Below are 25,230 nucleotides of genomic sequence, written 5' to 3'. Positions count from 1 at the left end.
GTGACTTAAACAAGGCGTCTACAATGCGTACCTTAAGAGCTATGAGCAGTTCTTGATCTTCGGTACTGTGAAACAAATCTCTTCCACTGTAAGCTCCCTGCTTTCCATATTTTAGGAAGTTGTAGTATGAATTAAAACAAGAAAAAAAGTCCAGTAAACATGTGCCCTAAAACGCATAACTTAAGAGCTATAAGCACTTGTTCATCTTCGCTATTTTGAAACACAACTCTTCTAATGAACAAGTGCTCATAACGTTTAAGTTATGCATTTTCGATCACATGTTTACCGGACAGTTATTTCTTCTTTCGGTACATACCACCACTTCCCAAAATGTGGAAAGCAAAGAGTTTGCAGTAGAAGAGATTTGTTTCACAGTATCGAAGATCAAGAATTGCTCATAGCTATTAAGGTATGGGTTTTAGACCCCATGTTTACTTGACTTTTCTGTTTCGAATATTCGTTCCTGTTATATCCCTGAATATTGACCACCACTTCTGAAACACCCTGTGTATTGAGCACACTTCGCCCTCTCTGTGCCCACAACACGCCTGTCATGCGGTGAAGCCTACAGGTAGGGGCAAGGAAGACAGTTTCTTGCCCGTGATATTCAAGCTGCCATGCAAATCAAGTTGATCTGCCAGGCCAATACTGATCCAACACATCATGACTCTCATGCATGACGATTATCGAATATATGTTGCACAAGTCAAAATGGCTTCACGAGCTAGTGTTCTAGTGGCTACAACAGCAGACCTGGGACGAATTTCAAGTGCATAGGTAAATGCAAGAACAGTACCTGGGGTACACATTTACTTACACCCTCTAGGGCAAGGCGTGCCATACGTTTGTGGGACAACTTCTCCTGACAGCGGGTGCGTCATATGCTGTGTCTATAGCTTGAACCTATCTGATGGCGTCGATGCAGGTTATGTCACCGAAGTCCTCTTTGAAGTTTCGTTTGAATACTGCAGAACACAAAGTATCCGCTAGCAGAGAAATATTCGATAACGTAATTCGGCAGCTATAAACTTAAAAACTGATGTGTGTACACACAAAAAGTTGCTAAACTGCGTGAAATAACCTATTTAGATAGGTTTGGGATGGTCTTCCTAAGATATGTTACTCTGCAGATGAGAGATTTCTAAATTGTGCCACTTCCGATAATTTTTTAAATTACAACCTAAAGAGGACATTACAATATTATTTAACAATGCTGTCTTTAAATGCAGGATGTCGTTCTTGATGTCTGATTTTAAAAAATGGAAATTTTGAGAAAAATGAGCACACTACACTTATGCAATTTCCTTACATACTGTGCCTTGAGCTTAATGATAAGTATTAGTCAAGGTTTGAGGAAATGTTCTCTATTTTTGCTCTGATGTCAATTTTTTCAGGCATTGGAAGCTAAGTTTTTCACTCCATTCCTCACCACTGCACATTTTGCGTGAATCCGCATTTGCATTTCTTACGTATGTACATTTCTTCGACCTTCCTTCTACAAGTTACTATACCGTTATCTTTTTTTAAGCATAACTTTCTGTGGGGGATTTTGGGCAGAAACTCCAAAACATATTTCTTACGTGGGGCTCTTCTCGGAATTTTCATCATTTCCCTAAGATTCGGCGACTTTTCTTGAACGGGCTTGTTGAGACCAGTTTCTGTCTGCCGTAGGTACATTTTCTTTGAAATTATGGGCAACCAGTATCGTTCTGCTGTATCGAATGCAAGTTTTCTTCCATCCGACCTGATTAAACGAAACCTCTTAAGATGTAAGAGTATGATCTTACAATTCATTATCAGCTTCGGTATAAAACGCTTGACTGCGGCCAAAAGCATTTATATTCCCGTTGTATATCTGTTTTTATATTCAGCGTGCCTCTTAATTGTTGCCTTAGTCACATTTTAATCTCGTGCACACTCATTTAATCCATGGTAACCAGTTAGATATAATTTTTCAGCTAAACTAATTTCAGCAGTCCTCTACTTTAGACAACGCTTTTCTGTTGCCATACCGCATACTAAATAATTATTTAATTAATAACTTAAGAGGCAGAGCGTGTTTGAAAATTCACATAATTTCTAAAGATTATGTGGCACTAGTATAGCTAAGCGCGTTTCCTATGAACTGCAGCGAATACGGATTCATGACTGCCTGAAAATTATGTTAGTGTGATTTACATTCATTCACAAAAACAATATGTTACCACTTATCTTATAACTGTAATTCTGTTCGCAAAGAATACATGAAAGTAGAAACTACAAAAAATTGAACGATGTCTTTAGACAGTGTGTTCCCCAGTACACAAAACTCATAGCTGATGATGTGACTACAGGAAGTATGTAGCTCACGCTGACCTCACTAAATATCGAACTGTACAAGAGGTTCTAATTTGATAATAGTGGTACAAATTAAGAGCGGGTGCAATATAGGCGCTGCCATAGGTCAAACAGATTTTAAAAGTGTTTTTTTTTTTTTTAAATAGGAACCCCCATTATTTACATATTCGTGTAGTACGTAAAGAAATATGAATGTTTTAGTTGAACCACTGTTTTCGCTTTGCGGATGGCACTGTAATAGTCACAAACGTATAAGTACGTGGTATCACGTATCATTCCGCCAGTGCGGACGGTATTTGCTTCGTGATACCTTACCCGTGTTAAAATGGACCGTTTACCAATGGCGAAAAGGTCTGTATCGTGTTGTGTATGGCTATTGTGATCAAAATGCCCAACAGGCGTGTGCTATGTATGCAGTTCGGTATCCTGGATGACATTATCCAAGTGTCCGGATGATGCACAACTGGGTGTTTTTGTGTTGGCAGAAGATCCAACACCGAGTTACTAGTGGAGGCCGAAATGCACGCGATTTACCTCACGCAGGCTGGCGTGAGGAGGGAAGAACTATACTGACGTAAGGTCTGGAACATGACAAGGAATTAGAATTCAGAGAGCGGACGTAATTAGTTTGATACTTAACTTTAATCCATTGATGATGAACGTCGCTCTTGACGGTACATGATTCACAATATTGTCTGTTCAGAATACATTCATAGTGACTGAAGATGGCGCCTTGCTAGGTCGTAACAAATGACGTAGCTGAAGGCTATGCTAAACTGTCGCCTCTGCAAATGAGAGCGTATGTAGACAGTGAACCATCGCTAGCAAAGTCGGCTGTACAACTGGGGCGAGTGCTAGGGAGTCACTCTAGACTAGACCTGCTGTGCGGCGGTGCTCGGTCTGCAATCACTGATAGTGGCGACTCGCGGGTCCGACGTATACTAACGGACGGCGGCCGATTTAAAGGCTACCACCTAGCAAGTGTGGTGTCTGGCGGTGACACCACAGGTGTTTTAGCTGCTGTCGCGGATAATCCGCAGATCAGTAGCAGACAAATTGCGCGAGAATCGGGAATCTCAAAAACGTCGGTGCTGAGAATGCTACATCAACATCGATTGCACCCGTACCATGCTTATATGCAGCAGGAATTGCATGGCGACGACTTTGAACGTCATGTACAGTTCTGCCACTGGGCCAAGAGAAATTACGGAACGATGCCATATTTTTGCGCGCATTATATTTAGAGACGAAGCGTCATTCACCAATAGCGGCAGCGTAAACCGGCATAATATGCACTATTGGGCAACGGAAAATTCACGATGGCTGCGACAAGTGGAACATCAGCGACCTTGGAGGGTTAATGTATGGTGCGGCATTATGGAAGGAAGGATAATTGGCCCCCATTTTATCGATGCCAATCTAAAAGATGCAATGTATGCTGATTTCCTACGTAATGTTCTACCGATGTTACTACAAGATGTTTCACTGCATGACAGAATGGCGATGTACTTCCAACATGATGGATGTCCGGCAAATAGCTCGCGTGCGGTTGAAGCGGTACTGAATAGCATATTTTATGACAGGTGGATTGTTCGTCGAAGCAGCATACCAAGGCCCGCACGTTCATCGGATGTGACGTCCACGGATTTCTTTGTGTGGGGAAAGATGAAGGATATGTGCAGAATGATTTATTAATCGTGTTATCTGTGTATGTTGGTTTCCTGTATACTAGAAATTTGTGTTTGTTGTTGGAGCTATGCAGAGATCCAGAAAATTTAAACCTACTTCTGTTTGGTGTTCTACAGTGAAGATGATGTTCTGATGCATTTTATTCATTTCTTTTGCAAGGTTATCAATTTCTTCTGCTGTGTCATCAAATAAGATAATATATCATCAACATACCTTTAGTAATATATTATCTTGTTTACTATCTGGGGGTTTTCTTTAAAAAATTTACATTCTAAGTTATTGATGAAAATATCTGCAAGCAAACTGGCAAGGCAGCTACCCATAGCCTGGCCCTCTTTCTGCTGGTACATTTTGTTATTAAAGGAAAAATAGTTGTGTGATAAAACTAGTGTTAATAGATCAATGAATTCATATATTTCTGGTAACGACAAATTTTTATGTTTAAGTAAATTGTTTTTAATTATTTCTATTGATTCTTTGACCGGTATGTTTGTGTAGAGGTTTGTGATGTCAAGTGATGCAAACCTAGCAGCATCAGGAATCTGAATTTCCTTTAGACAATTAATAAGTTGATAACTGTTCTTTACTGAGTATATCTCTTCAAATTTGAATGCGTTGCTAAGGATCTCATTCAGTTTCTTGCTGATATTATAAGTTGGGCTGCTCCGTGAATTAACAATTGGACGTATGGAACAGTTGGCTTTATGGGTCTTAGGTTGTGCTCGTAGACGTGGTGCATAAGGTTTCATAACAGTGCATTCTTGTATATCTTTTGCATTTAAGAGGAAATCACTTTTTTTTTATTTTTTAAGTTTGCTCTGTAGCTTAAGAGTGGGATCAGACTGAATTTCTACTATATTATTGTTACTCACAAATTCAATGGTTTTGCTTACATATTCACTTTCATGCATTACAACAATAGCTTTGCTTTTATTACTAAAGCTTTATTGTTACTTAGTTTCTTGTTAACACTTTTATGTATTGAACTGTCATGGTGCTTTATACTATTATTATTATTTGCTTTCTCTATTTCTTTGATGATAAAATTGTTAACTTTGTGGCCTATGGCAATCTGATCATTCTGAGTTAGTTTTGCAGTATCACAGGTTATCTTGGTGCCTACTATTAATTCATTAATATTATTTTCAGTCAGAGATGGAGTGATATTATGTTGAAGCTCTTTATTCGGCAAACGTACTTCTTTATCACTGAAAATGATGTTAGTTGAATTTGCTAGATGTTTGGAGAATTTATGCTTAGTGGAAGGTACATCGTCATTCACCTTTGGAATTTGTGACATAACCTTTTTCAACTTATTTTTATGCCTACATCTAACCTTATGCTGTTCTTTCATAGCTATTATAATGACAAAATCTAATGCATGGTTGAATTGTGTGGGAGTAAGTTGTTTACCTACCTCTAAGTGTAATCTGTATAACTGGTGGTTTAAAAACTGCTTCTTTCTGTGTTGGTTTCTGATTTCAGATTGGAGCCATATAATTTCACTTCTTTCTTTAGCTATTTTCGCTGCTTTGCTTTGACTGTTGATGTTCACTTTGACATATTTTGGAGTTACATTCGCACTTAAACACTTTTTATTGAACGTGATACTAAGAACTGTTCTTTCTAACTTAATTTTGTACTTTCTGAAGGCACGTAAAGCTCTTAGTACCTGGCTTGGTAGTGTCAATAACAATTTGTCCATTTTATTTGGACTGTTGTGCTCAGTGGCCGTGGATAATGATATTTCACTATAAAAATACAGCAATCAGCCACTTTCTAATGCGTTTTATTTATGCCAATATGCATTTCGGGTTTGCACACATCTTCAGCTGGCAAATTGCATGTACCTTCAGTTTCTACAGTGGTACAATCTCAACAGCAGTTTGGATGCTGCAGCTGGCCTGTGCAAAAGCAACGATTCCAATCATTTACTTCAATTTCGCGAGTTTAAAGTTACGAACTATCATTTGTTCATTTTACTTACGTTCTCCTCTTCTTGTTTTTTTCTTGGCTTTTCTTCTTTTTTGCAAATAAAACGCATTAAAAAGTGTCTGGTTGCTAAATTTTTATAGTTAAATATCATTATACACGGCCACGGAGCTCAACAGTCCAAATAAATTGGACAAATTGTTATAAACGTAACCATTCCAGCTAAGACGGCTGCAGCACTGCATACTGCGAGCCGGATGTGCACATGTCGATGTCAGCGTGACATTTGCATCCGCAAGCAGCTGTCTCCTTTCACGACCTTAAGTTTCGCAGACGCAGATGGCGGCGCGCGGCGGCGCAGATGTCGGCAACGCGTGGCGCGTGAGTTTAGTGTACGGCCGCCCGCCAACTTGTGGTTCGCTTGTTGCGGCTGTCGGAGGAGGCGGAGTCGACTGCTGCAGGCACGCTGTCGCTCTGTCTGTCAAGAAGTTGGCTGCAACTTTCGTATTAAATAAGCTGATGCATACATTACGTGTGTTTCCTTGTTAGTATGAATTTGTGTTTCAAGGGCTGTCTACGTTTGTTACGAACCTTCCGATATTTGGAGCGTGGCCTCAAATATCGCAAATTCTCAGAATGTTTGTGAGGTTTATAATATACTGGAAAAAATTGGCAAATAGGAAGAAAATGTCCAGCATGTTCTCCAATGTTTCCTCACGAGATCTTAGATGACCTTTGTGCTAATGGTGCCCCATAACTCTCAACTAATCGAAAAAGATCGTGTTTCAGATGCGCCAACGAACCAATAAATTATACTGAGTTTCCTCATCTTGAGAAATCAGATGGACGATCTGTTTTCCCTTGTAAAGCTTTCTAAAACCAACATCGCATTCAAATTTCTTTGTTTACAAACAATGGGTTTCGACAGACTTCGCTGTTGTCTTCAGATCTTCAGTAATTTTTCTTATAAAATGTTCATTTTGAGTTGTCAACTTGGCGTGAGATCCAATTCAAAATGAATACATTTTATATCTAAATTTTTTGAAGACGAAGATGACAGCAAAGTTTGCCGAAAACGATTGTTTCTAAATAAAGAAACTTTTTATGCGATCTTGGCTTTAGAAAGTTTTTATCAACCAATAAATAAATCCATGACAAATACATCTCCATTAACTATCGGTTTCGATTATCTTCAGACACCAAGAAGTCATTTACAATAGGCTGTGTCACTATGTACTCACAGTAGCGTCAAATAAAACAAAAACCTCCTGTGACATTGCAGCCAACTGTAAAATGCTCTTTACTGGGTGTAACATGTAAAGGTGCAGTTATTTTTGTTGCTGACTGGTGACAGCGTATTGAACATCGCTACATCAGTATTTACGTCATTATCAGATTAATAAGTACTGCCATTAGGAGTGATATGTTTTCAGGTTAGTTATTATCTCCAAGTACATGTGACACGAGAAAGCCATTAATGCTTATTTATCCCTGAGCAGCACGTCAGGTGTTGAAGTGTGGAGACGAGGATGCACAACGGTAAGTCTATACTGCAAGTGCAGTCCACTTAGTGGTGTATGACTGTGCAGATAACATCAGGTAGTAAATTATGTGATGTGTATTCTAGAAGACTGTTTAACACAAAGAAAGAAAAAAACAAGTAACACATTCATATGTGTAAACATTAAGGAAGCACATGTAAAAATATCTGCATGTTACTAACTGTACAGCACCAATGTTTCCATCCTGGCTCTTGTAAATAACTTTGCGATACCTAAGGATGATACACGGAAAAAGAGTGACAGCTGAGCGGAAAGAAACAGTCATAGAAACACTCCATAGAAAGGAAAATAACCGAGAAGTGCCCCTTGTTAATTAATGCAACCTACAAAGCTTTCTCCCAGAATCTCCAGAAAAGATTGTAGCCATACTAAAAGGAAGTAATAGATGAGGAACGAGCGAGATACTAATAATCCAGATACATGAAAAACTGATCCGCCATTGATATACAGGGTGAGTCACCTAGCATTACCGCTGGATCTATTTCGTAAACCACATCAAATACTGAAGAATCGATTCCACAGACCGAACGTGAGGAGAGGAGCTAGTGTAATTGGTTAATACAAACCATAAAAAAATTCACGGAAGTATGTTTTTTAACATAAACCTACGTTTTTTTAAATGGAACCCCGTTAGTTTTATTAGCACATCTGAACATATAAACAAATACGTAATCAGTGCCGTTTGCTGCATTGTAAAATGTTAATTACATCCGGAGATATTGTAACCTAAAGTTGACGCTTGAGTACCACTCCTCCGCTGTTCGATCGTGTGTATCGGAGAGCACCGAATTACGTAGGGATCTAAAGGGAACGGTGATCGACCTTAGGTACAGAAGAGACTGGAACAGCACATTACGTTCACATGCTAATACCTTTTTATTGGTCTTCTTCACTGATGCACATGAACATTACCATGAGGGGTGAGGTACACGTACACACGTGGTTTCCGTTTTCAATTACGGAGTGGAATAGAGTGTGTCCCGACATGTCAGGCCAATAGATGTTCAATGTGGTGGCCATCATTTGTTGCACACAATTGCAATCTCTGGCGTAATGAATGTCGTACACACCGCAGTACATCTGGTGCAATGTCGCCGCAGGCTGCCACAATACGTTGTTTCATATCCTCTGGGGTTGTAGGCACATCACGGTACACATTCTCCTTTAACGTACCCCACAAAAAGAAGTCCAGAGGTGTAAGATCAGGAGAACGGGCTGGCCAAATTATGCGTCCTCCACGTCCTATGAAACGCCCGTCGAACATCCTGTCAAGGGTCAGCCTAGTGTTAATTGCGGAATGCGCTGGTGCACCATCATGCTGATACCACATACGTCGACGCGTTTCCAGTGGGACACACTCTATTCCACTCCGTAATTGAAAACGGAAACCACGTGTGTACGTGTACCTCACCCCTCATGGTAATGTACATGTGCATCAGTGAAGAAGACCAATAAAAAGGTATTAGCATGTGAACGTAATGTGCTGTTCCAGTCTCTTCTGTACCTAAGGTCGATCACCGTTCCCTTTAGATCCCTACGTAATTCGGTGCCCTCCGATACACACGATCGAACAGCGGAGGACTGGTACTCAAGCGTCAACTTTAGGTTACAATATCTCCGGATGTACTTAACATTTTACAATGTAACAAACGGCACTGATTACGTATTTGTTTATATGTTCAGATGTGCTAACAAAACTAACGGGGTTCCACTTAAAAAAACGTAGGTTAGTGTTAAAAGACATACTTCCGTGAATTTTTTTATGGTTTGTATTAACCAATTACACTAGCCCCTCTCCTCACGTTCGGTCTGTGGAATCGATTCGTCAGTATTTGATGTGGTTTACGAAACATATCCAGCGGTAACGTTAGGTGACTCACCCTGTATATATATATATTGTAATCTGAATTGTGCTAATATTAATTAATATTACTCAAATTTTTAGTTCTACACATGCAACTACATTTAGAGGAACAATTGTTTTTACCAGTTCTGAAACCGAAACTCGTCCATGGAATGGATGGAGTTGTCCAAAAGAAATGATTTTAAGTAGATTGAAAACTTGATCTGCTACCTGCCAGAATGATCAAAGAAATTTGTTCCTGAATAATGTACTCCTTTTATAGCAGCTGGCATCTTCAATAACGGATAGGAAATGTCATTTTACCCTCTAGTGTTGTACGTATGAACATCACTGTTCTACGCTAATTGAGATGGATCAGGTCGGCAAGGTTTATTGGATACATGGAGCAAGGGAAGATGATGCCAAGAAGAGAACGCTGCAGTGGATGGTACTTGATGAGGTACGCAATCGACTGCGGTTTGTGGGGCCAGGATAATAAGAATAAGCGAATATGATGAGTTAATCGAATTCAGTAGTTAATGAAGACTAAATTGACAATAGTTTTCTGAACGGTGAACTTACAAGGTTCTGCTACGGTTTAACGTTCCTCCACACTAAGTCCTTAGCTTGATTAGTGATTTATTCGTCGTTCCTCGAAAGAGGAAGAAAGTAAGACAGCGTTTCAACTCGACTTGAAAGCAGAGTGGTCCCATCATGCAGCGAAATCAGAAAAAAATATTAAATTTGAACAGTCGGACAAGACTGAAAAGTCGCACCCCTTGGTAATTATCTGAATGTGATAAAAGTCTGTAAATGTGATGTGCATGCACAGAAAAACAAATGATTACAATTTCTGAAAAAATTGGTTTGATTTTTTTCAAGAGGAAGGGCTTCACAAAATGAGCGAGTCAGTAACGCGTTCATCCACCTCTGAACCTTATGCAAGAAGCTATTACGCTTAGCACTGAATGACGCTTGTGGGACTGTCGTCCTCAGAGATACGCCACAAATTCTGTCCAATTGGCGTGTTAGACCGTCAAAATCTCGAGCTGGCGGGAAGGCCCTGCCCGCAATGCCTTAGGCGTTCTCAATTGGGGATAGATGCAACGACCTTGTTAGCAAAGGCAGTGTTTGGCAAGCACGAAGAAAAGCAATAGAAACTCTTGCCGTTTGTGCGGTTGGGCATTATCCTACTGAAATGTAATGCCAGTTTGATTTGCCGTGAAGGGCTACAATACGGTTCGTAGTATAGCGTCGATATAGCGCTGTGCTGTAAGTGTGCCACGGATGAATACTGAAGGGGTCCTACAATGAAAAGAGCTGGCATACCAGCCCACCACTCCTGGTTCTTGGGTTGTATGGGGGCCACGTTGAGGTTGTAATGCCACTGCTGTCCCAGGTGTCTCCGTATACGTCTTTGCTGGTCATCGTGCGTCATTCCGAAGCGGGACTCGTCACTGAAGACAGTTCTACTCCAGCCAATGAGATTCCAGACCGAACAGGTGTCAGGAGGCGCCGCAGACAGTGGTGGGATACCTTCCATACGGCCCAACTACCGGGGTTGATGGTCTAAGGTGCCATTTCATTTCATAGCAGATCCGCTATGGTTGTCATCAGCGGTAGCCCTACAACACAGCGGTACGTCGACGATATTCTACGGCCGTTTCGTAGCCCTTCATGCAAAGCTTTTCCCGGCTTATATTTCAGCAAGAAAATGCCACACGGCGAGAGTTTCTACTGCTTGTCGTCGTACTCGTCAAACCCTACCTAGGCCAGCAAAGTCGCCGTGTGTCTTCCCAATCGAGAATGTTTAGAGAATTATGAGCCGGACAGAAAATGGCACAATACCCCTCTGCAACTCTGTCAGGCAATGCTAAGACGAATAACTTCTTGCATAAGGGCCAGAGGTTTATGAACGCGCTACTAACTTACTCAGTTTGTGAAGCTCTTTCTCTTATAACAATCATCCAATTTTCCTTAAATTGTAGTCTTTCTTTCTGTATACGTACATAGCATCTACCGATTCCTGTCCCATTCGGATAATTCCTCCGTGGTGCGTGGCTGTTTGTGCGCTTGCCACTCATAACGCCAGAAACGGCAATCGCGTATGATGCTTAGCAAGCTGTCGTATTTGTCGTTTGTGTAAAATGGAAGCTGAGGCAGCTACATTCTCACCACTAATCCAGCCTGCTGTAAATGGCCTGGAATCATCGACGCATAGAGGTTTACAGCTCTCCGTCATCGAGCCAAAATTATGCACAAAAATGTTTTGCGTCTTGTTGGTAAGTCAGTAATTAAATTGAGTATAAATAAGAAGTATCAGTCGAAATACACTCTTACAATACATGATTAGCCGTCGCATAAATACGTCCAGCGCCAGCTCGAAAGTCAAGCAATAGCAAACTCATTAAATAAACCAGAAATCTCGATGATATTTCTGGGACCACGTCCGATTGTTGTTTACCATCACACACGATATTTTGTCTGAGGAGTTGAGAGATACGTAAGCTTAGACTTCCGTGGCCATTGTCAGAGTCAATACAAAACGTAAAATTATCAGACGTTTCTCAGAACCCAGAAATCCACTATCATATAGCTATACCAAAATGTATAAACGTCAACATATATAAACATTTAATGTAATTACGATGATGGTAATGGACTTCTTACAAAGATAAGCAACGATAAGTAATTACCTGTACTTTATTTTCGAAACGTATGTTTGAAAGATGAATTTGCACAAATAGATCGTTATAGTGTAGTATTTTCTTTGCTACATGTTGTTAGAGTAGATATTTGTCCTTGGGCAGTTCGAAGTGTCAATTTGATGCGGAAGGATGGAGTACAATTTATTTGTGTTGTGTTAGCATGCTGGTTGATGTTAATTTGTATTGTGAAGTGGAATGACTAAAAATATATCCACCCAATACCAGAAAGTCCACCAGTGTTCATATTATTTAACAAAGTGATGCCGAGCGTCCTCTAGACTTGAATAAAAAATGGCATTACCGAATGGACTACGAGCCTACAACGCGCTGTTCGTGGTGAACGACAACTGCCCTGGCGAACAAGATCACGATATCTTTCATCAACTGAAAACGTGTGAGACATGATGAAGCGAGAACATAGTTGTTCTCTAGAGCCCGGAAGAACCGTTGCCGAATTGTAGCGAAAGGTGCAACGTGCTTGGGACAACTCGTCGCAGGATGCCATTAGGTACGGTTACGATCGTTTGCGGACGAGAATACATCATTGCGTTGCGGCTAGGAGGTGGTACACTGTATAATCGTGCGACTGTATGGGCAACTTTTACTGTAACATGTGTGTTTCATTTGATATGAATTGGTTTTCGTATACTCCTACAGTGATCAAATGCCTGTCACATTACTTTTCTGTAAAATGGCCTTGTCCATGAGGATGTTGTATTTTTTCCTTCCAGAAATTTAGTCTACAATCAGCTACAGCGGTTCAGTATTCGACAATGTCAACACCTTGTGCCAATGAAACGTCATTAGAAGGACTACAGTGGGTAAACTAGTAATGGAAAGAGACCAGAAAACGAAAAGAGTAATACTGGAATCGGGAGTGATATCAGAACAGATCTGGTAATTCCACTATTTGGAACTACACACTGTGTCGTGCACATTAAAGTGGTTTGAAATGTGTGTATTTAGATTTTGGCGTAAGGTAGTGCTTGGGCCAATTTATGCACTACGTACGCTATACCAGTAAGCCGTCTCTGAAAACAGTCGTTGCTTTTCTTTAGGTTATTCTGAATTAAAGTATCCGTTTTCCAGTACGGAAAGCTGAAGTCACCAGCTTCGGAAGGAGGAACGAGAGACGGCGAGGCGGCCGCTGTGTTCCGCTGAGTGCGGATACGGCGCGAGATTTCCGCCCGCCCCCTTCCTTTCTCCAGACGCCGCCATGCGCGCATTCTTGTCAGCCACTGTGCGCCAATACCGCCGGAAATCTGATTCCCGTTCCACGTGCCGCCTCCGCAGCTCCACTTGTTAGGGCTGCACACACACACACACACACACACACACACACACACACACACACACACACGAACGCACGCTGCCGCCTCTATAATAAGCTACCTTCCCCGCCAGTGACTCATGTGGCCCACGTCCAAAGAGACTGTTCTCGACCTGCGATTCCTTCGGGTCACCTGTAGAGCTTCCGCAGCTCAAAAAAAAAAAAAAGTTCAAATGGCTCTGAGAACTATGAGACTTTACTTCTAAGGTCACCAGTCCCCTGGAACTTAGAACTACTTAAACCTAACTAACTTAAGGGCATCACACACATCCATGCCCGAGGCAGGACTCGAACCTGCGACCGTAGCGGTCGCGCGGTTCTAGACTGTAGCGCCTAGAACCGCTCTGCCACACTGGCCGGCTCCGCATCTCATGGCCTGTACAAACTAGGCTATATATTATATTTAAAAAGAGTTGTTCAAGTACAACCAAGGCTCTCGCACAAGCTTAATTATGAAAATAGTTGGTTCGTCCATTCTGGGATTCGAGAAACTCGACTATTTTTGCCTGTTACCGACATCGATAATGGCAAAATATCGATCCCAGGGATTCGAAAACTTTCTAGAATATTTTAAACTCAATAATATAAATGATACATAAAGTCATGCAGGAGGCAGGCGATCATTATTATAATAACAATCAGTAGTGCTCCATTCTGGCTGACTGCGTCGCTGTGAAGCAAGTAATGACTTTATTGCTCCTATGACGCGTTCCGCAATTCATCCATCATCAGGATATCGTTGCTGTGAAACGTTACTTCTTGGCAAATTTCATCATCATCGATGGGAAGTACCGTATGAGTTTTGATGAGTGAGTTCGCGAGTATCAGAATATTTGTCTGCATTGACTTAAAGGGATAACGTTTATTATACCGCCAAGGCAACATAGAAGTTAGCACGTGACATAAATTTCAACTTGTCATGTTTACCCGTTCGGGAGAAAAATGGTCTTAACAGACCGATGAACGGAAAGAGAGTCAGTTAAGATACGCCAAAACTTTTTTCTTGTGATCTTTCTTTTTGCCGAGTTTCACGATTGTAGAGCAACGGAATGTACCCCATAGGTATTGATGTGTGTTTACGAGTATTGAAAGGTGCGACATAGATGGCCGTATCTTTTGATTGCATTGACTTATAAGCTTCATTTGTTTTCGCCACCAAGGGACCAAAGTCCTTCTTGAAGAAAGGAATTTATCGCTGTCGGACAGACAAATATGCGGTCAGTAAAGCGAATCCATAAGGTTCCATTTTAATCTACTGAGGCATGCAGTCCTAAAAACAATGTACAGTTTTTTAAACTGACTACGAGGAAGGAAATGCTGTACTATGCTTTGCTTGAAAACGTGCGGTTTCGTTATCTTTTTCGCAGTCAGTTTTAAATACAATAACAGGGCGTTTACACAATTGGACAAATTGTTTGTCCTTTATATATTCCTTCTTCTTGCATATAATAATTTGAACCAAAAAGTTCAGGCCTTCACACAACTTCGTGCCGTTTCAATCAACTTGAAGTTTAAGCTCTTCTGGCCGCGTTGGCTTACAAATAGATTTGTTTTTGGAGGGTGTCGGCCCTGAGCAAAATAAAAATGTCTTACTTTTCTCTTTATTTGCCAAAGACGTTTCACTCATGTTTCAGCATCATCAGTGGTGTTTTATGTTATCTTCTATAGATCAGGAAAAATGATTTTCTAACACTGGTACACACATAAGTGTGAATTTTTAAAGGCAGTATTTACGTATCTGAAAAACGGATGAATTTTCTGTGTATACTTCTTAACACATGCGGATTTCCGGGATTAAATATAATTTAGTGCAGTTATTTCGTTTCATGGCTTGTTATTTGCAAACCACATACAACTTGTAAATAGTCTTCATTGGTTTGCCGGCGTATCACGTTGTGCAAATTCCACAATATTTCGTCGGAGCAACTGTCCGACATCATCAGGTGGATCAACCTTGCTCGTGGCTAGGTACGATCCGGCGGCAAACCCATGAGGACTATTTACAACACATCCGCCGGGAAAACTCGAAGAGTCACATGTAGAACTTACTGTAGAACAGTTATTTAATTCTAAAATTTTCGACTGGGAATGTTATGATTTTGCTTGTCACTAACTAATACCATGTATGTGTGTCACTTACTTTTTCTGGTTTCTCCATTATTTTCACTGTGAACGCTTGCATTAAGTAAATTTTCGTGTCGCTGTCTACAAAGAATAGAAACACGAGACAGAATAGTTGAATGCTTTCTGGTTGGCAGTTTTGAATGTTTGTGTATTGTTATCTGTCATTGTATGTATGTGTGTGTGTGGGTATGTGTGTGTATGTGTGTGTGTGTGGGGGGGGGGGGGGTGTGTGGGTGGGTATGTGGGCGGGTGGGTGGGTGCTTGGGTGGCTGGGTATGTGAATGCGTATGAATTTATTTAATTATTACTTGTATTTCTTGTTTTTTATTTTTATTTACCCATCGTTTTATTAATTTATTGTGTGTGTGTGTGTATGTGTTTGGAAGAAGAGGGTTTGGGGTTGTCTGAATTACGGCCTTTTGTAATTGATAGTTTGCTTCACACACAAAGATCAGAAACCTACACAACACCGAAGAGGTGACCAAAAAAAAAAAAAAATCCAAGACATCAACATACACTCAACAGCAGTACTCACACTCACATCATTCGACAACACATCCATGTACATGAATATCCCCACCATTGAAACCATCAACATCATCAGACAACATTTGGGACAATAGAACATCATTTCCGAACAGCACTCTCTAAAACTGATCACAGAGCAAAATTATTTCCCATTTGAGAACCAGGACTTCAGATGGCGTCACCAGTCAGTGGATTCCTAGCCAACATCATCCTCAGTCATACTGATATCAAAATATTACTAACAATAGTAAGACACAAACAGTGCAGGATAGTACACTGGTATCGCTGTGTCGATGACACCATATGTCTTCTAGATAAAATGCTCAGTCACGTCCAACAAATTCCACAATAACTTAATTAAAAACAGTTCACCCTCCCCCCCCCCCAAAAAAAATGAAAAACACGAAACGACAGAATGTTAAATTTCCTTGATCTTTCCATACACAGAGACAACAGTCAACACTTATTCTCCATATTCAGAAGAGTCGTCATCACCAGTACTTCCAAGCACAAATACTCTAATCATCTGACTATGCAAAACTTAGGTGGTTTCCAGTATATGCCACACAGACTGAACAAAGCAACACTCAGTGAAGAGAACTACAAAAATGAATTATAGACAATCGAACAAATAGCTATAGAGAATGGATATGAATCGATCACTATAAAGAAACTTAATCACGAAATTAAAATAAAGGTAACCGGGACACTCAGCTCACAAAAACAAACAATCTGTCACCAACTTACACAGATGCTCAGAACACAAACACACATGATACCAACAAACAGAACACACATTCTAACACACATTCTAACACACATGAACAGGAAACACCCATAAGAACAAACAAACGGCAGACTCTCGGTAACAACGACAAAACAAGACATCGAACAGGGTGCGTATTTAGAAAATGGAATTCAAATAGCCTACTGGACAGACTACTCAGTACAGAGAAGAGTAAGAGAAACCAACACAAACAAAAGACATCTCGTATGTACCAACTCACATGAGTTTATACAGGGCAGACAAGCATAAACCTTAATACCAGATACACAGAACACAGGAGAGCATTAACAAGTAACAGCTGTCATTGTAATTTGCAAAACACCTTATCCATATGAAACACAGCTCAACAAACATCAAAACTGACTTGAAAATTCTCAAACGCAGCAACAGTCTCCCACAAAAATTAATAATTGAAGAAAATTATTAGTTACAAAAAGCCATAACTGAAGGAAAACTAAAATGCGAAGACACAGTTCTCTGCAAAGGAACTCTTTTCTATGCCCTCAAAGAATTGTCATACAACACCAACCCATAAACATCCCAAACGGCCTTCTAAACACACATACAAACACTCACACCCACCCTCACACACACACACACACACACACACACACACACACACACACACAAAGAGAGAGAGAGACAGACAGAAAGAGAGAGAGATACAGAGATACAATGAATAGATAAAACAGGCCAATAAATAAATAAATTAAAGGGAAGAATAAAAAATGTAAAATAGTAATTAAATGACAGACTCACTACACAAAGATTCAGGCCTCCCATCTAGAAAGCATTCAACTGTTCAGGTATCCGTCGTCTTGTTTCTGTTGATTGCAAACAGTGACACGAAAAGTTTGTTAGTGCAGGCTTTTACTGCGAAAATAATGGGAAAACCAGCAAAAGTTACTGGAACATATCGCGAACAGACACACACACACACACACACACACACACACACACACAGACACACACACACACACACACACACACACACACACATATACATACAATCTTCCACATAGTGTTAGTTAATGGCAGGCAGAATCATAACATGCCCAGTCGTAAATTTTCGAACAAAATGACTGTTATACATTAAGTTCTATATGTTTCCGGATAGCAAACTGTGAAACAAACCAACTGCATTAAACAACATAAGATCCAATTTCGCTTTTCAGACACTTTAATATTGTCTTTAAAAAGTCAAACTTATATGGGTATCAGTAATAAAAAGCAAATTTCCTGTTTTATAGAACGTAACGCAAAAGCCACTGATGGTGCTGAAACCCCAGCGAAACATGTTCGGGGAATAAAAAGCAAAATAAGAAAGTATGTTTCGCTCAAGCTGGACCCTCTCCAAAAACAAATATATACAAGTTTTTCTTTCTTTCTCGCAGTAGGTTGTCAATGAAAATACAAAAGTTTTTTCTATGACTTAACGGCTTATGATGAGAATACTATTACGGAATCTGAATCTTCTGGAATTTTATAACTGTTTCTTTTCACAGATTGGAACTGTGCAGGTCACTGTTTCTTAAGGTACTATCCTGACAGATCGAGCAACAGTAGCCGTATCTCATAGCTCGTACACCAATGACCCCAATAATCCCAACCTATTCACCCTTTCAGTTTAAGTGACTTTGGCTCCCAATCAAGGTTTCGTTGGCAATAACAAAGCTCAATTAAGGTCAGAGAAAGGGAGGAAGAGGAGACGGAGAAAGGGGGGGGGCAGTAAATGGACACAGAGGGTGAGAAGAACGAAATGGACATAGAAAGAGTGGGAGCAGGAGGTAGAGAGCGATATGGGGGAGAAGAATATAGACTGGTGGTGGGAGAGCTGATGGATAGAAAGAAAGGGGAAGAAGAAAGGGACAGGGAGAGGGCACAGAAACAGATTAGAACGTATATCGAAGTGCCGTGCATATTTTGCTGTTGCCTGGTTCCCTTGGTATATACATAAAACAAAGGAATTACAGGATGCAAAGTTGCTTCACAAGTAAAAAGAAGCCAAACGCACATCGTACAAAACAAAAAGCCTTTTATTTACTTGCATAGACAGATTACATCTCCAAGCCTATAGAAACCACTAAGAAACCTAAGAAAACCTAAAAAAAGATGAGATTATTCAAACTGATTCGAGTTTAGAATACAAGTTTGACTTCATATCTTGAAGGCTTACCTGTCGGTCTCTAGAGGCTGCTATTTAGTCAAAGTAAATAAAAAAAAGTATCTACTCTTTCAACTACGCTCAGATATACGTCACGTCGTAACTCGATAGGACAAATAACACGAATACCTTTCGTCATGCACCTGTTAAACTGTGCCGGCCAGAATGGCCGAACTTTTCTAGGCGCTACAGTCTGGAACCGCGCGACCGCTACGGTCGCAGGTTCGAATCCTGCCTCGGGCATGGATGTGTGTGATGTCCTTAGGTTAGTTAGGTTTAAGTAGTTCAAGTTCTAGGGGACTGATGACCTCAGAAGTTAAGTCCCATAGTGCTCAGAACCATTTGAACCATTTTGTTAAACTGTCTTCCAGTAGTTTTACGGAAATTCATGTACAACTAAATGTCCCAAATATGTATACAACACCAATTTTCCACGATAAGGTGGCTGATCATCAGGATTAAATCACTTGAAGGAATACAGCCACCGGCCGCTTATTTGTGGATTTATTTTAACGGGACGTATTTCAGGTTTTCACGCATCTACAGTTGGTGTCAGAAATTTATATCTTTGCCATTTCTGCATTCGTGCCGACTGCATTTTGTACTTTGTGACTGTCCTGTACGAAATAACAAGTCGTTTAGCTACCACGTTTCGAGATTTGATTTTTAACAATTACATACCCTTACCATAATTCTCTAACATATATATTCCCTTATAACAAAAGTTTTCAAAAAGTCTCTTGTGCACTTTCATGGCATGCCTTGTAACTTTTACTAAACGCAGGACTACTCTCCAAGGTGATACTATTTTTCAACATAGTCACCAAGTCTTTAACAACAATGGTCGGAACGTTCTACCATTCGTTCAGTTTCTTGACGGCATAAATAAGAGCATTATTCTCGGGGCTATTAAAGAATCTCGACACGGTACCAAGTGCAGAAATGATAGAATATAAGTGAAACTCAACATGGATTTTTGAGTACACACGTAGATTAAACTCATATAAATACTGAAAGTACATCAAATATCATGAACAGTAGTCTCTATCTTGTATAAAATTAAAAACTGAGTTTTATATTTATCCACAGGGAAAGAGGAGAACCTGTAAGGTGTACCATCAGATTCATACTTTATTTAGATAAGCTGTTTTGCTGTGCACCGAGGAAGCTTAATGGAAATGGAAAGTGGTTTATAGCTCGTTTTCCTTCCTACTGACAGTCGCAGAAAAGTTACCTTTGATGCCTATTCTAAGAAAGTGAAAGTAGCTGAAACTTAGTTGGTACGCATTCGTTAAAAAACTTAGGGTGACGAGACGTCCGTGTAAACCTGGACACGTCCTTTTTATGTGCTCTCTCCTGTCACCTGGGGATGGGTTGAATCTTCTTCCTGGGCACAAGCCGAGAGGACTCAACGAAATGCAACTACGAAACAGTCACCAAAATTTGTTCGGCTTGCATCAAAGCAGCCCAAACAGGAGACTAAACGCACGGTTATGAACCTTACAGAGAAAACCATCGATAGCGCTGCGTTGTCCCTCCTAGAAAAAGGCTTAAACTTTGCTCCAACACCAGCAGCAATCCCTGTCGCAGAAATCATCAGCGGAGTGGAACAAGTCGCCTCCAAGCTACCACCCGACGCGGCGGAGGAGTTACGACGGGAAACGTGCCGCACACTCGCCAGGGCCGCGCCGCCGAAAACACAACATCTCCAGACGGGAAAGGGCCGCGCTGCGTTCTCTGCAGCGAAAGGGGGAATATAACCGTTCTACTAACGGCGGCAGAATACAAAGAGAAAACGTACAAGATCTTGGACGACCCTGCTTACAGGAAGATGACGAAGGATCCAACCAGTCGGATACAGCGCAAGACGATTGAACGTCTTCGAAGTACCTTTACAGAAGAGACGGCGAAGAAACTTAGGCCGTGTGCTGCTGCACCGCCAAGACTCTACGGACTTCCAAAGGTACACAAGAAGGGCACTCCTCTGAGACCGATAGTGAGCACTATAGGAGCGCCAACATACCAGCTTGCCAAACACTTGACCGCAGTATTGAGTCCATTGGTTGGCAAATGTGAGCACCACATCAAAAACTCGGCTCAGTTTGCGGAACGTATGGGGAAACTCTAGTTGGCCAACTCAGATCTTATGGTCAGTTTCGATGTTGTATCACTTTTCACGAGAGTTCCACTCAAGGATTCGCTGGATCTTATTGAGAAGAAATTTGGGCCCACATTCACGAAAGTATTTAACTTTGTGCTCACATCAACATATTTTCTTTTTGACGGACATTACTACGAACAGACAGACGGCGTACCTATGGGTAGCCCTCTGTCACCTGTGGTGGCCAACATGTACATGGAAGAATTTGGGGAGAAAGCGTTAGAATCAGCACCACTAAAACCAACAGTCTTCTACAGATATGTTGACGACACTTTCGTCATTTGGCCTCACGGGGAAGAGAAGCTCCAACTGTTCTTACAACATCTGAACTCTATCCACCCCCCAAATTCAGTGCACCATGGAGGTGGAGAAAAACGGGCAGCTACTATTCTTGGATGTTCTGGTACGGAAAAAGCCTGATGGAGCACTAGGGCACAGCGTCTACCGGAAGACAACCCACACGGATCTGTACCTTCACGCCTCCAGCTGTCATCACCCGTCACAAAGACAAGAAGTACTAAATACATTGGTTCACAGATCCCGTGTGATCTCCGACGAAGAAAGCTTAAAACTGGAACTAGATCACCTCAAGGATGTGTTCCAGAAGAACGGCTATAGTGACCGCCAAATTCGACGCGCCTTCAAGCAGAAGACCACACCACAGCCGACACCTGATGATGACCCACCGAAAGCGACAGCCTACATACCATATGCGGGCAACGTATCTCGAAAAACAGGTAGGATTCTAGGACGGCATAACATGAAATGCATCTACAGCCCGCCGCCAAAGATCAAGTCCCTTGTAGGGACAGTGAAGGACGATTTAGGATTCCGGAAATCTGGAGTTTATTTCATACCGTGCGAGTGTGGGAAAGCATATATGGGGCAAACCATTCGCACCATCGAGGAAAGGTGTACTGAACACAAACGGCACACTGATCTCCAACAGCCTACAAAATCTGCCATCGCAGAACAGTGCCTCGAGACAAATCATCGTATAGAATACGAGAACACAGAAATCCTGCACAACACATCCCGCTTTTGGGACTGTGTATACAAGGAAGCAATTGAAATCCGGCTACACGAGAACCTTATTAACAAGGACAACGGATTTCAACTCAGCCAAGCGTGGAATCCAGCAATAAAAGTTCTGCAGGAGCAGCGGAAACGGGGCACCACACCCGCCGAAGGCGGCATGCGTACTGACGCCAATCAGTCATCTCCTCAGCGCAAGCTACCCCCATCACCGCGGCCTGCACATCCCTCGGTCCAGGGGAGAGGCGACAGGTATATACATCACACCACCCGCCGGCCTAGAACGTCAGTCAACAGGAGTAACCTGATGATGATGGCACGTTATGCCGTCGAAAATTAGTTCAACAACGACCAGTCAACCCGGCTGCATGCCCGAGAGACATTCAAGCACGTCCTTTTTATCTCTTTATCGGGGGTCCGGGGCGATTTTTACATTATCCACGTTTTTCGCTGAGTTGACTGTAATAAAATTATATTTCAATTATATTCGTTCAGTTGCCCTTTTCTTAAATACCTTATCTATATATGGCAGCAGGATCGTCAACTTGGTTGATTTCGCAGTACTGATCGTGCATACATCCATAAATATGTGTAGGCATCGATTATTTAAAATTCCCGTTACATATTTTCAGTTTCGGATTCACATTATCTTGGCTTGGAACTATAGGTTTCATGTCATGTACTCGTTACTCATGTCTGAATGTGGTTTGCTGTTAGCTGTAACACAGAGAGCTTTCTGAAATACCTGACAATGCCCGAACGTTCTCATACGTCCGTTCTTACAAATATCATGCATCCAAGGTAAGAAGAACTGAATTAGAAACAGAATGTAAAATATGTGGACGTGGAGCTCACGTCTCAGTGGTCAATAAAGAAAGGAAGTAGTTAATGATGATGATGATGATTATGTTTGGCTTGTGGGGTACTCAACTGCGCAGTCACCAGCACCCGTACAGAGTCCCAATCTTTACACAGTACAATCTAGCGACTTTCACGAATGCTGATGAAATGATGGGGACAACACAGACACACAGTCTCCGGGCAGAGAAAATCCCCAGCCCGGGAGGGAATCGAATCTGGAACTCCGCGATCCAGAAGCAGCAACGTTAGCCACTAGACCACAAGCTGCAAAAAACAAGTAGTTAATATATCTTATGTCTATTAATTAATTTATTAAATTTGAACATGTTTCCGTGTTATTCCTTATTGAAACTGTTCATCCTATTTTGTATGTGTCTACATCTGGTCACTCTACTCCAACTCGCATAAAATTTACGAAAGCCGGGGGACATCCTGCTTGCTAGCTGAGTCCCAGATTGAAAGGCGACGTTTTTCTTCAGCCATTTTCCGTGTCCGTATACGTAATTTCACGTATTTTGCGTGTTAATGCACTTGGAAGCGACTGTATACGTCCGCAAGATAGAGACCTGTTCCTACAAGAAGACCGAGCCCTGTTCCAACAACGACCGCAACTACACCTCTCTTGTTCCAGACTCCACTGTTTCCGATCACAGTTGTAGAGCTCTGGGCCATAACGGATCCGGATGCGACGGTTTCCTGTGGGAGGGCCGTAAAGCTAAGAAGCGCAGCGCACGCTCGGCGTCTGGTGATGACGTGGTGGCGCCGTCCTCTGGGACAGCCACTCTGCCACTCCGCCAGTGGCTGCGGAAACACTTTGCCGGCGGGGGTGGGGGTTAGTTTAAGCGCGGCCAGTCCGGGTTAGCGCCGGCGTTAAGTGCGCCGGATTCCAGGAACGAGAAGCTACGCCACGGCTCCGTCTCAAAGTTCTCTGACTGCCGCACTGGGAATTACTGCTCCTGCCAAGTCTTCCACCATCAGTACTTAAAATGTCTGTCGTGAGGGAAGAAGTACAGAGTATCTGACATAATTCAATCCTTCCGCACTGCAAACCTAAAAGATATTTTATCAGTTATTCGTAAACGGTATAGTAGGAAGAGCGTGTTATCAAATTTATTGGCTACTAGCTGTACCCAGCCATGCTTTTCTGTGGCTCAGTATGCTTAAATAGAAAGTAACGGAAAGACAAAACACACGTTTCTGATATGTAGGGGAACTGGATATACTTCCTAATCTCCTCTTCCCTGTCTCTGGCCATGTCTCCCTCCCCCTTTCTTTGTTCATCTCTTCCTCCTCCCCTCTGTCCATCTTCCCCCTCTATCTACGTCTCCCCCTCTCTTAGACCACTACCCACCACCTTCACCACCCATTCTCTGCCAATTAGAGCGCGTGGCGCCAAGTTTCCATAGTCTAAAAATTGTGCAGTGTCGATCAACATAACGTCAGTAATTTTGGTTCCTACTGGCATCAGCTATCCTGGGTTCAAATTTCGTGACACAATTTTTCTCCATCCTGTATATGTATACCGTGCACCTAAAAATTTACGTTTTTACAATATTTCCCGTTTTATTACTTACATATGAGACAGCAGTGCAATAGGTATATCAACAGGTATATAAAACAAGTAGTATTCGAATGTAGTTACGGGTCAAAATTTCAAAGTAATCCAAGAAAAACCTTTCGAGATTTGAGATTTAGAAGAAAGGAACATCTGCGTTTGTACTTACGTAGACCACCGTAAACATTGACTGAAACCTTTGAAATTTTTACATATCGTTGCATTGGAATACGCACGTGTTTTTCTATATCTTTTTTAATATACTGTGTAGTGTGTAATTTTTATAAATTTAATAATTTGGAAACATATACAAGGAGGGGCACTAACTGTTGACACCTAGAATAACTCCGAAAGTATGACAGAAGCTGAAAAGTTTGAGGGACAAATGTTGTACGGGGGGCCACAATATGACGTTGGTTTTTTGTTGTTACGTGGTGTCGCGTCAGACATATGAAGATCAACCTTGTTTTCTTAAATGGCATGCTGTAGTTTGGTACGTATTTTATGATAGCGGCTATCGAGACGAATCCATTGATGTGTAGTAGTAAGGCCTTTAAAGGTCAAGGAAGGTCACAAAGGTCACAAGAACGTCAATTTACAGAGGGTGCTGGAAG

This window comes from Schistocerca piceifrons, chromosome 6 (assembly GCF_021461385.2).
Source record: "Schistocerca piceifrons isolate TAMUIC-IGC-003096 chromosome 6, iqSchPice1.1, whole genome shotgun sequence".
Lineage (NCBI taxonomy): Eukaryota > Metazoa > Arthropoda > Insecta > Orthoptera > Acrididae > Schistocerca > Schistocerca piceifrons.
This window is presented reverse-complemented; position numbering follows the sequence as displayed.